This window comes from Lipotes vexillifer, unplaced genomic scaffold, assembly GCF_000442215.2.
Source record: "Lipotes vexillifer unplaced genomic scaffold, Lipotes_vexillifer_v1.1 scaffold587, whole genome shotgun sequence".
NCBI classification, from domain to species: domain Eukaryota; kingdom Metazoa; phylum Chordata; class Mammalia; order Artiodactyla; family Lipotidae; genus Lipotes; species Lipotes vexillifer.
The window spans coordinates 830,899-844,477 of record NW_006790779.1 but is presented as its reverse complement, the minus strand read 5'-3'; the positions used below and the strand labels follow the sequence as shown (position 1 = coordinate 844,477).

Here is a 13,579-nt window from a genome sequence, read left to right as displayed (position 1 = left end):
GGAAAGAGAAATCCAGGTAGAGTGAGAAGCAAGTTCAAAGGCCTTGAAGTGAAGTATGGCAGGCACGCTGCTGGAGTGAACAAGGGGAGGAGTAATGGAGAAGAGATCAGAATTCCAGGGGGCAGACCATGTAGGGCCCTAGTAGGTCTTCCTAAGGACTTGGGTATTATTCTGAATAACATGCAGGGGAGGGTTTCAACAAAGGAATGACCTGATCTGACTTGGGTTTTCACGATTACTGGCTGCTGTGTTGAGAATGCAGGTGGGCAAGGACAGAAGCTAGGAGGCCAGTTGGGAGGCTATTTCAATAATCCAGGTGAGAGATGCTGGGGGCTGGGATCAGCATGGTAGCAATTAGAGGCAGGGACAAAGGTCAAGGAGAAGCAGCTGAATTCTGGATATAGTTTGAAGATGGAGCCAAGAAGATTTGCTGACAGACTGGAAGTGGGTTGTGAGAAAAAGAAAGGAATCAAGGATGACACTGAGGTTTTGGGCTATGAACTAGCAGAGCTGCCTCTGGGGCGGTGAAGTTTGCAGGAGTATCTTGGAGTAGGGTCAGTGTATATCAAAGACTCTATTTGAGAGAGATAATGGGGGTGCCTAACACATACTGAAGTGGAGATATCATGTGGGCAGTTGGATATATACAGCTCTGGAGTTTGGGAGTGAGGTCCAGGCTGGAGCTAGAAACTGGAGAGTTATCAGCATATAGATGGTATTTAAGGCCCTGAGACATTAAATGAGATCACTCAGAAAGTGAGAGTGGATACAAAAGAGGTCCAGGGATTGAATTGCTAGGCACTTCAGCACTTGGAAGTTGGGAAGATAAAGAGAAACCAGCAAACAGAATGAGAAAGAGTGATCAAAAAGACAAGACAGTAAGTGTCCATCGACAGATGAATGGATAAAGATGTGGTACACATATACAATGGAATACTACTCAGCCATACAAAAGAATGAAATAATGCCATTTGCAGCAACATGGACGGACCTAGAGATTATCATACTAAGTGAAGTTAGGTCAGACAGAGAAAGACAAATACCATATATCATTTATATGTGGAATCTAAAATATGACACAAATGAACTTCTTTACAAAACAGAAATAGGCTCACAAACATAGAAAACAAACTTATGGTTACCAAAGTGGGGGAGGGATGAAGTAGGAGTTTGGGATTAGCAGGTACACTCTACTATGTATAAAATAGATAAACAACAAGGACCTACGATATAGCACAGGAGACTATATTCAATATCTTGTAATAAGCTATAATAAAAAAGAATCTGAAAAAGAATATATATGTTATATATATAAAACCGAATCACTGCGCTGTACACCAGAAACTAACATAACATTGTAAATCAACTATACTGCAATAAAAAGTTGTTTGAAAAAAAAAAAAGAAGACAAAGGGGTGAGTGGGGTATTGTGGGAGCCGAGGAAGAAAGGGTTTCGAGAAAGTGACCATATTGTCAAGTGCTGCTGCCGAGGACTGAGAAGTGACCATTGGACTCACCCGAGTGGGGGTCATTTGTGACTAGGGCAGTCTTGGTAGAGAGATGGGGACACAACCTGACTGGGTGGGCTCATGGGAGAAAAGTAGCAGAGAAATTGGAGACAGTGAACAGAAGCAACTCTATTATTTGATACAGAAGAAATAACAGTACACGTGTATGCTGGTGAGAACGGTCCAGTAAATAGGGATAAATTGGGTGATGCAGTAGAGAGAGGAGGACGGCAGCAGCCATGACCTTGAGAGGGAATGGAATCTAGTGCACAGGTGGAGGGACTGCTGTTGGCCCGGAGCATCAACAAGTCATCTATCTTACCGAGGAGGAAGCAGAGTAAATGGGGCCAGATGCAGGGGGCTGGGTAGCTATGGTGCTGGGAACTCCTGGAAGTTCTAATTCTTTCCATGTTCTTAGCGAAGTAGGAAGCAAGGTCAAGCTCAGCTGAGAGAGTGAAACTAGGGGGAAGAGAGGTTGAAAATTTGAGGAGTTCTTCAAAAATGCAGTGCTGAATTTTGCTTATGAGTTGGGGGACAAGTTCTTTATTCGGTAGTTAGAGCACAAGACACACAAAGCCCGCAATGAGCTAACCCAAAGCTTAGGTTCTTGGTAAGATTAGTGTTCACAGAAGTCGGGGAAGAGGAGGGTGCAAAAGATCCCGAGATGCCTGCTGCAGGACAGGAGGTACCCCATCCTGTTCACCGGGTGGCAACTGAGGCTACTAGTAATTTGCTGCGTTGGCTGGTGTTGGACCCCAGTGTGAGGTCTGTCGGTGCCTCCGGAAAGCAAGAGACGAACAGCCCTCCCTCCACCTTGCCCATTTGCTCCCTTCAAACGGAAGATGGGATGTAGAGGGTCAAGCAGGGCCCCCCCACACCTCTGAGTGGCCACCCTACTCCTCTGTTGACATGGGGTGACCGTGGCAGTGAGGTGAGCCAGGGGACTGCTATGAGGAAAGAGGGAAGAAGCCCGTTCTAACTGTTCTACGCTCCAAAGAGCTCCACGTGAAGGCAGCGTTTCTCAACCACGGTCCCCAGACCAGCGGCATCAGTTTCACCTGGGAAATTGTTAGAAATCAAATTCTTAGGCCATGTCTGAGACCTCTACATCAGAGCCTCTGAGGGAAGGGGCCAGCAAGCTGTGTTTTAACCAGGTCATTCTCAGGCCAACGGAAGTTTGAGAAACGCTGCTTACAGGCAGCCCGGAAAAGTTTCTATCTGCTCTTATCCAGTAGCGCCACCTACTGGGCAAGCTCTTCAGATGCTGAGAGATTAATACAAACGCTGGGGAATTTCCTTTCATTTTTCTGTGCTTAACTTTACAAACCCAAAACAAAAGGCAACCTTCTTATGACCCTTCACATTATGCAAACACTAATTTTACATGGCTGTAATGAATATATCGAGACGCTTATATTTTGGTTTTTCCATAAGACATTTTGTACCCATTTTCTACGTATTAGTCCAATAGAACTTATAAAGTCATTATTTTTATTGTAAAATTCCATTATAACAAAATTACACAGTCACGGTGACTACATTTTTCAAAGTAAACTGGACACAGGGTCTGACAGAGTATAAACAAACAGATGGAGACAACGTGGCCTAATATTTGGAATTAATACCATCCCAGGAAATCATAGAAGTTTGTTATCATATCACAAATTAGTCCATTGTTCCATGGTTTTAGATGCTTGAGCCATTTCCAGTTTTCAGTAGTTATAAATAATAAAGCCGTAAGTACCTCTGTACAATAAACTGGGGTTTTTAAAGTTATTTCTTTGGGATTAAAAGAAATCTCTAAAGTAAAATTTCCAGCCCAAATGTCTGATAATATCACAGCATTATTTAAAGTTAACTAAAAAACTAGAAATAGTCCAAATGTGTTAAAAGAATCGGTAAGTTATGGTAGAGTCATCTTGTGCTATTCTACAGCCATCATCAATCATGTTTACAACAAGCTTATTAAAACAACAAATTATCAGGGAATTTTGTCAAGGTTGTGGCTTCCCAGCATCTTTGGAACACCTTTCCTGTGTTGGTCCTGCCTCCATTGTAGAAGCCAGAAAACTTGCTTTGTCAGCTTCTCTTGCAGACAGATTTACACGTGACCTGGGGTTCTTCCATCAGACATACCAAAGTAAGACTTTGATTCAAAAGTGAGCAATGTGAAGAAATAGGAGACATATGGAATCCACTTTCTGGTGAGGGTGGCACTGGCTTCCAGCATTCAGAGGTCCTGGTATCCGGTCCTCAGCATCATGGATGCAAACTCTGGGTCCATGTCCAGGGGTCTTCACCTGGTGGTGTGGTTTGACCATTACTGCTGGCTGAATAACCTTTAAGCCCATCTCTCTGGCCCTCTCAGAGATCTGTGAACTATCTAAGTTTCTTTAATAAATTCCCTTTCTGCTTGTGTGCTTGTTCCAGTACCTTTGCAGTAGAACAAAACATCTTAAAGCTTAGTGGATTCCATGGCTTAAAGTAGGGTTTCTCAACCTCAGCACAGTTGACATTTGGGCCAGATAATTCTTTGGCAGGGGGCCTGTCCTGTGTCCTGTAGGATGCTTAGCAGCATCTGGTCTCTACCCACTAGATGCCAGGAACAGCCCCCGCCCCTAGTTGTGACAACAAAAAATAATGTCTCCAGACATTGCCAAATGTCCCTTGGGGGCAAAACCTCCCCCAGTTGAGAACAACAATCAAATATTGGAGAATTTCTTGACTGGGAGGTTCTGGCTCGGGGTGTCTCATGCGGTTGCAGCCAAATGGCGGTTAGAGCTGGGGGCTGGCTGGGGATCTTTCTCATGTAGTCTCAGGCCCTCTCCACATGGTCTCTTTGTATCGACTAGTTTGGGCTTCTTCACAACATGGTGACCTAAGGTTAGTTGAACTGCTTATGTGGAAGCTCAGGGCTCCAAGAGGGTGTCCCAAAAGAAGCGGGCACAGGCACACCTAGAGATACTGGGGTTCCGTTCCAGACCACCACAATAAAGCAAAGATCACAATAAAGCAAAGATCACAATAAAGCAAAGATCACAATAAAGCAAAGATCACAATAAAGCGAGTCACACAAATTTTTTGATTTCCCAGGGCATATAAAAGTTATGTTTACACTATAGTGTAGTCTATTAAGTGTGCAATAGCGTTATGCCTAAAACAAAATGTGCATACCTTAACTTAAAAATACTTTAGGGGGCTTCCCTGGTGGCTCAGTGGTTGAGGGTCCGCCTGCCGATGCAGGGGACACGGGTTCGTGCCCCGGTCTGGGAAGATCCCACATGCCGCGGAGAGGCTGGGTCCGTGGGCCATGGCCACTGAGCCTGCGCATCTGGAGCCTGTGCTCCGCAACGCGAGAGGCCACAACAGTGAGAGGCCCGCGTACCACACACACACACACACACAAATACTTTAAGGCTTCCCTGACTGCGCAGTGGTTAAGAATCCACCTGCCAATGCAGGAGACACTGGTTTGAGCCCTGGTCCAGGAAGATCCCACATGCCGCAGAGCAACTAAGCCCACATGCCACAACTACTGAGCCCACGTGCCACAACTACTGAACCCTGTGCGCCTAGAGCCCGTGCTCCACAACGAGAAGCCACCACAATGAGAAGCCCACGCACTGCACCTAAGAGTAGCCACCGCTCACCGCAACTAGAGAAAGCCGGCGCGCAGCAACAAAGACCCAACGCAGCCAATAAATTAAGTAATTAATTTTAAAAAATACTTTGTTGGTAAAAAATGCTAACCATCATCTGACCATGCGGAGTTGCCACAAACCTTCAATTTGTTAAAAAAAAAAATTTTCCAAAGCACAATAAAACAAAGTGCAATAAAAAGAGGTACACCTGTAATGCCTTTTATGAACTACCCTCAGAAGTTACATGTTACCATTTCCGCCATAGTCACAGGATTCAAGAGGGGAGTACACAGGACTTCCCTGGTGGCGCAGTGGTTAAGAATCCGCCTGCCAATGCAGGGGACACGGGTTCGAGCCCTGGTCCGGGAAGATCCCACATGCCGCAGAGCAACTAAGCCTGTTGCACTACAACTACTGAGCCTGCGCTCTAGAGCCCGTGAGCCACAACTACTGAGCCCATGTGCTACAACTACTGAAGCCCACGTGCCTAGAGCCCATGCTCCGCAACAAGAGAAGCCACCGCAATGAGAAGCCCGCGCACCGCAGCGAAGAGTAGCCCCCGCTCGCCGCAACTAGAGAAAGCCCGCGCACAGCAACAAGGACCCAACGCAGCCAAAGATAAGTAAATAAATTTATTTATAAACAAAAAAAAAAAAGAGGAGAGTACACGGACCCTGCCTCTGATGGGAAGAGTGTCACGGTGCCATCGTAAGATCACGTGGGATGGGAGCTGCGGAAACTTTGGAAAATCTTATCTGTCACAGTGCTCAACATCATTACACACCAGAGAAATGCAAATTAGACGCACAATGAGACACCACAGCACACCCACCAGGATGGCTAAAAAGAAAAAGACTCACAATGCCAGGTACTGGGAAGGTTGTGGGGGAACTGGAACTCTCATACGTTGCCGATGGGCAGGTAAACTGGCACAACCAACTCTGAAAAAAATTGCTTGCATTGACTAAAGCTAAACGTATGCCCAGTCTATGACCCAACAATCTCTTTCCTGGGTTTGTAACCCAAAGGAAATAAATGCATATGTTCACCAAAGACACAAAGGAGAATGTTCACAGAAGCTTTATTCAGCAGAATTAGAAACGGGAAAAAAACCCAAATGTCTAGCAATAGGAGGATGGATATATAAATTGTGATCTTTTCATTCAATAGAATGTTACAGGGCCTCCCTGGTGGCGCAGTGGTTGAGAGTCCGCCTGCCGATGCAGGGGATACAGGTTCGTGCCCCGGTCCGGGAGGATCCCACATGCCGCGGAGCGGCGGGGCCCGTGAGCCATGGGCGCTGAGCTTGCGCATCCGGCAACGGGAAAGGCCACGACAGTGAGAGGCCCACATATCGCAAAAAAAAAAAAAAAAAAAAAAAAAAAATAGAATGTTACAGTGCGATGTAAAAGGACTAACAACTTTATATACAACAACATATGAATATGAATTTCATAGGCATTATGCTCAGCAAAGGAGGTCAGACGTGTACACATGGTGTAATTCCATTTCTGTAATATTCAAAAACAGGAAAAACTAATCAGTGGTAATGGAAACAGGAAATGGCTACCTCTGGTGGGAGGATGGTATGAATACTCACTGGGAAGAGACAAAAGGAACTTCTGGAAGGCTGGGGATAATCTATATTTTGATCTGGGTGGTGGTTACACAAGTGTATACCTATGTAAAAATTAAGGTATAGAGTATATTAGTGCCCTTTAATAATTTATTTCAGTTCCCAACAAAAAGTAGAAATAAAAGCCCTTTTCTGTTTAAAGTAGCTATTGGATTCTGTCAGCTACAACTAAGACCCTCCTCACCTAAGAAGGACGGTGGCCCTCACCACTGGAAGGCCAGGGTCGCACTACAGCCACCATGCTCCTGTGTGGCCAGCCCCTCTGCAAATTAGGCCCACTGGAAAACCATCTCCACTCAGGATGCACCCAGGAGAATTTTCCTACAGGACAGAATTCCACAACCAAGCATGGTAACCCTAAAATATTAAAAGCTGACGCACAAAAAAATGTAGCTGTTGATTATACCAGTGAAGAGCTGCTTGCACACAGCTGAAAGATAAATTAGGAAGCTGAAAGGTTACATTGAGAAATGTTCCCAGAACACAGCACAAAGAGATAAAGGGATGAAAAGAATGAAGAGGATTGTAAAGACAGATGGAAGAAAGATTCAGTAGTTAACAAGAGCTCTCTAAAAGTTATTTCCAAAAGGAGATAATCGAAGCAACATCCAAAAGATAAGAGTCAAGAAATTCCCAGGATTGAACCCAAACACAAGTCAGATTGAGACAGACCTCTGAGTGCAATCAGTAATAATGATAAAAAGCACATCTAGGGCTTCCCTGGTGGTGCAGTGGTTGGGAGTCCGCCTGCCGATGCAGGGGACACGGGTTTGTGCCCCCGTCTGGGAGGATCCCACATGCTGCAGAGCAGCTGGGCCCGTGAGCCATGGCCGCTGGCGCGTCCCGAGCCTGTGCTCCGCAGCGCGAGAGGCTACAGCGGTGAGAGGCCCCCGTACCGGGGGTGGGGGTGGGGGGAAGCACATCTAGACACTGTAGCAAAATTTCAGAACTCGAAGGATGAAGAGTTCCCTAAAAGCTACCAGGACAAAAAGATCTGAAAAAAATGAGAATGTGGTTGACGTGAGATTTCCTGTCAGCAAAACAGATGCAAAAATATTGTTAATCGCTGAAGTCAAGTGATAAATACATGGGAGTTCACTACATTATTCCCTCTACTTTTCTGTAAAATTATTTTTTATGATAAAAATGTTTCTTCTCTGTTTTTCTTTTCTTTATGGATGCAAGAAGACAATAGAGTAATACCGGCAAAGTGCCGAGGGAAAATATCTTTGAACCTTGAATTCTACATCTATTCATTTAGTCAAAGAATGAAGGCAAAATAAAGTCCATTTTCAGATTACAAGGACTCAAAAATGCTATCATACCAGAAGCTCCAAGAGAACTTCACCAACGAGAAAAATGAAACTAAAAGAAGTGATGGGGGAATTCCCTGGTGGTCCAATGGTTAGGACTCTGTGCTTTCACTGCCTAGGGCCCGGGTTCAATCCCTGGTCAGGGAACTAAGATCCCGCAAGCTGCGTGGTGCCGCAAAAAAAAAAAAAAAAAAAAAAAAAAAGTGATAGGATACAAGAAGCAATGGAGAGCAAAGAAATCAGGAAAATATGTGCTCAATTTAAGCTATTATTGCTTATAAAAATTATGTCCCTTAACAGCAAACTGTAACGAAAATTCAAGATATATCAACATGGAACTGGCGGGACAGGAAGAAAGAGGTGAAATTTAGGGAAATAAAAGCTTCTAAGGGTCTCATTTTGTCCGGCTTGGTTATAAAGAAACTAACTGACCCTTAGAGGAGCGCTCCTCGAACTTGAATGTGTATATGACTCATCCGGGCATTTTGTTAAAGAGCCATTTCTGATTCAGCAGGTCGCAGGTGGGCCTGAGATTCTGCACTTAAAATACACTCCACAGAAAAGAGAAGCCCCTACACTGTTGGTGGGAATGTAAGATGGTACAGCCACTGTGGAAAACAGTGTGGAGCTTCCTCAGAAAACTAAAAATAGAACTACAATATCATCCAGCAATCCCACTCCTGCATATATATCCAGACAAAACTATAATTCAGAAAGATACATGCACCCCTATGTTCACAGCATCACTATTTGCAACAGCCAAGACATGGAAACAACCTGAATGTCCACTGACAGATGAATGGATAAAGAAGATGTGGTACACATATACAATGGACTAATACTCAGCCATAAAAAAGAAAGAAATAATGCCATTTGCAGCATGGACCGAGAGATTATCATACTAAGTGAAGTCAGACAGAGAAAGACAAATATCATAAGATATCACTTATATGTGGAATCTAAAATATGATATAAGTGAACCTAGCTATGAAACAGAATCACTGACATAGAGAATAGACTGATGGTGGCCAAGGGGGAGGTGGGTGGGAGAGGGATGGATTGGGGATTTGGGATTAGAAGACGCAAACTGGTATATATAGAATGGATAAAAAATAAGGTCCTCCTGTATAGCACAGAGAACTATATTCAATATCCTGTGATAAACTATAATGGAAAAGAATAGGAAAAATAATGTATATATATATGTATAACTGAATCACTTTGCTGTACAGCAGTAATTAACACAAAATTGTAATTGAACTACACTTCAATTTTAAAAAAACAGAAAAATAAAATACACTCCACAGACTCTAAAAATACAACAAACTAGTGAATATAACATAAAAGAAGCAGACTCACAGATATAGACAGCAAACTAGTGGTTACCAGTGGGGCAGGGGGAGGGGCAATATGGGGTGGGGGAGTGAGAGGTACAAACTATTGGGTATAAAATAGGCTAAAGGATGTATTGTACAACACGGGGAATATAGCCAATATTCTGGAATAACTGTAAATGGAAAGTAACCTTTAAAATTTTATAAAAATAAAATAAATAAAATAGTGAAAATAAATTAAATTAAAACAACACACTCCACAGAAGGCACTTTGAGCAGCAAGGCTTTAAACTACATTGTGGTTGAAAACTGTGTTGACTCAGGGTGAACGTATGCTAAACTTCCCTCACTCGGTTTCAAAAATGTAAAAATTATAGATACAGTGTTTAAAAAAATACTCACGGCCATGATTTTTTAAATAGTGGACCGGAAGGGAAGTGGAAACCCACAGCAGTAAGGACAAGTTTAACAATGTGGGCCCATAGAGTCCAGGAAGAACCTGACCCTGATAGTAAAGTCTGGAATTTCTTTTTTTGCTTTATTTTGTTCTATTTTTTAATTTTCATTTTTCGGTTTTATTGAGATATAATTAACATACAGCACTGTATAAGTTTAAGGTGTACAGCATAATGGCTTGACCTACATAATTGTGAAATGATTACAATAAGTTAACATCCATCAGCTCATACAGATACAAAAAGAGAAGAAAAATGTGTTTTTCCTCGTCATGAGAACTTTTAGGACCTACTCTCTTATCAACATTCAAATATACCACACAGCAGTGTTAACTACGGTCATGATGGTGTACATTACCTCCCTGGTACTTATTTATCTTATAACTGTAAGTTGGTACCTTTTGACCACAAGTCTGGAATTTCAAATCCAACCAAGGAGTAAGGAACACCCACACACCCCCATTCCCACTGGGGACACTGCTCATGGTCTCCCGGCTATATGTGAAGGTGAACAAGGCCCACCTATCCACTGGAAACAAACTGCCCCTGATAGAGCAAGAAAGCAGAGAGACTGCACAGTCAGCCACCAGGTATGCATTTTGTGTGAGCTTTGGAAGCGTGATGTGCCCACAGAGCAAAAGCCCTGAGCCACTGACTTTGGTCCTCAAGACGTTGGGCTGAAGCCCATCGTAAAACCACTTTCCAGGGACAGTGAATGGGAGAGAAAAAAAGCCTCCATGAAGATGAGCGTTCCAAAAAAACCTACAAAGGCCACAATGAAACCCAATACCCGCAAAAGGAAGCCAACATCTAAGAGGAGTCATATAAAAGAAAGTTGAAATAATAGAACAATTTGGAAAGGATTTTAAAATAAGTGTATTTAAAATCAACAAACAAAAGCATGTGCTACGAATCAAGAACAGATGGAATTCTTGATAAAAAACAACACACAGGCAGTGCGCTGGGCACTCCCGCGGCTCCAGTCTCCTGCTACAACAGTGTTTGGACAGAACAGACCCAGGGGCGCCCCTCGCTCCCGCCTCCGACCACCTCCAGCCTGTGTTCCACTCGCAACCTTCGGAACCAGCCGCTCAGCTGTCCTCGGCCACCGGGACCGCCAACACCATACTCTGAGCTTAACTCCGTAAGGCCGCCGTCAACCGCCTGGTCAACGTGCATCTGCGGGCCGCCCGCACCTACCTCTCTCTGGGCTCCTATTTCCACCGCCACGACGCAGCTCTGGAGGGCCTGGGCCACTTTTTCCGCGGAGTGCCCGAGGGGAAGCGTGAGGGCGCCCAGCGCCTCTTGAAAATGCAAAAGCAGCGCGGCAGCCGCGCCCTCTTCCGGGACGTGCAGAAGCGTCTCAGGGTGAGTGGGGTGAAACCCAGGACGCTGTGGAAGCCGTCGTGCTCGCGGAGAACCTGAACCAGGCCCTTGTGGACCTGCACGCCTTGGGCTCTGCCCGCGCAGACCCCCGCCTCTGTGACTTCCCGGAGAGCCGCCTCCTAGATGAGCAGGTGAAACTCATCCAGAAGATGCGCGCCCATCCGACCAACCTCCGCAGGCCGGCTGGTCCCCAGGTGGGGCTGGGCGAGGCCCTCGTTGAAAGGCTCGCCCTCCAGCACGACTAGGAGCGTCCAGAGACCAGCGGCCTTTGAGGAGCCCCTGTGGCGTCAGGGCTTTGGCCTGAAATTCTACTCTGCAGCCGCTAGGCAGTTTTTTTAAAATAATAAATATATTTATTTTTGGCTGCATTGGGTCTTCGTTGCTGCGCGCGGGCTTTCTCTAGTTGCGGCGAGCGGGGGGCTACTCTTCGTTGCGGTGGCTTCTCATTGCAGAGCACGGGCTCTAGGCGTGCAGGCTTCAGTAGTTGTGGCATGTGGGCTCAGTAGTTGTGGCTTGCGGGCTCTAGAGCACAGGCTCAGTAGTTCTGGCACACGGGCTTAGTTGGTTCGCCACATGTGGGATCTTTCCAGACTAAGGCTCGAACCCGTGTCCCCTGCATTGGCAGGCGGATTCTTCTCGACCCCGTGTCCCCTGCATTGGCAGGCGGATTCTTAACCACTGCGCCACCAGGGAAGCCCCACTAGGCAGCTTTTAACCACCCTGGAGCCCTCTCCCAAGCCTTGGACCAAATGGAAACAACAAAGCTTTTTGCAGCAAAAATAAATACATATTAAAAAATAAAAACAACACACAGTTTTTAGATGGCATATTAGTCAAGGTACAATCAGGAAAAGAAAAATCCCTCAACAGAGGGAACTTTATACAAGGAATTTATGACACAGGTGATGGTGGAACGGAGAAGCCAAGGAGGGATGGTGAGGCATCCCAGAGATTAAAAACAGCAGGAAGGGGCTTCCCTGGTGGCGCAGTGGTTGAGAGTCCGCCTGCCGATGCAGGGGACACGGGTTCGTACCCCCAGTCTGGGAAAATCCCACATGCCGCGGAGCAGCTGGGCCCGTGAGCCATGGCCGCTGAGCCTGCGCGTCCGGAGCCTGTGCTCCGCAACGGAAGAGGCCACAACAGTGAGAGGCCCAAGTACCGCAAAAAGACAAACAAACAAACAAAAAAAACAGCAGGAAGCTGCTACCGCCCATATGATTGAAGGGACAACAGAAGGAGGTTGTGTTGGCAGAACCCAGCATTTAGAGCCTGCTGATGGGAACTAGAAGCACAGCAGATGCTGTGGCCCTGAAAGGTGAGGCTATCTGGCGGGAGATGGAGGCAAAGAGGAGACACAGTCACTTCCAGAGACGTTACCCAAAGCCGAGACAGAGGGAGAGAAATGCGCAAACTTACATATAGAAGGGATCATGGGATATGAAGGTCCTTGCAATACGGAGGGAACAGAGCATCAGGGAACAGGATGGGGAATGAATCTGAGAACAAACTGACGAATGCCCAAATGCTGAGATAAACAAAATAATGGGTGGAAAAAGTGAATTTGTGACTTAGAGGACAGCTGAGGGAATCACTCATCAGAGGCTGCACAGTGATAAAAGGATTTAAAATATGAGGACGTAATTAAGAGCTAAGAGAGTAGGTTGAGAGGCACCAGGACTTATTTAATGAAAGTTCCAGAGAGTAAAACTAGAAAAAATCAGGAAGGGGCAATATTTAAGGAGATGATGTCTGAGAATTTTAGAGAACTGAAGAAAGACAGAGTGCCTAGGTTGAAAAAGTTATTTCTAGGAAAGATGGGCTGTATTGTTTGTACCAATCAACTAAAAATATGAATAACTAACAACTGAACACATGAATAGATTTTTAAAAAATATGGATAACTAACAAACAACTAAACACATGAATAGATTTTTTTTAAACCTTAAGAGCATTTAAAAGCTAATGAAAAAGCAAGGAACTACCAGGCCAAAAACCAAGAGAAAGCAGGAGTCTATAGAAAGACACAGAGTTTCAAAGCCCAGGATGGCTTTTACCCCCAAGGGATTTGCTAATAAGGAACACTTGTGCTTCAGTTTTAGCAGCTTAATGGGGAAATTTGGACGCAAAACAGCCCAAGGTAGAGAAAGTAATAGGAGGCCTTTCCTATGTTAAGCTGGGACCCCACTGGCTTGGTGATATTTAGAGCAGGAAAAAAATTCCTTTCCTGCGAAGTTGTGACCGTGAACTTACAGCTTAGGTTCACAGTGCCTGAGTAGTTCTGGGAAATTCGAGCTGTGTACCTGATT

The 13,579-nt window shown here is 45.0% G+C and overlaps 1 pseudogene; it reads left to right on the top strand.

The window, feature by feature from the left end:
* Positions 1–2,172: 2,172 nt before the first annotated feature.
* LOC103074809 (ferritin light chain pseudogene) lies at positions 2,173–11,518 on the top strand (annotated as a pseudogene).
* The last annotated feature ends 2,061 nt before the right edge of the window (positions 11,519–13,579 follow it).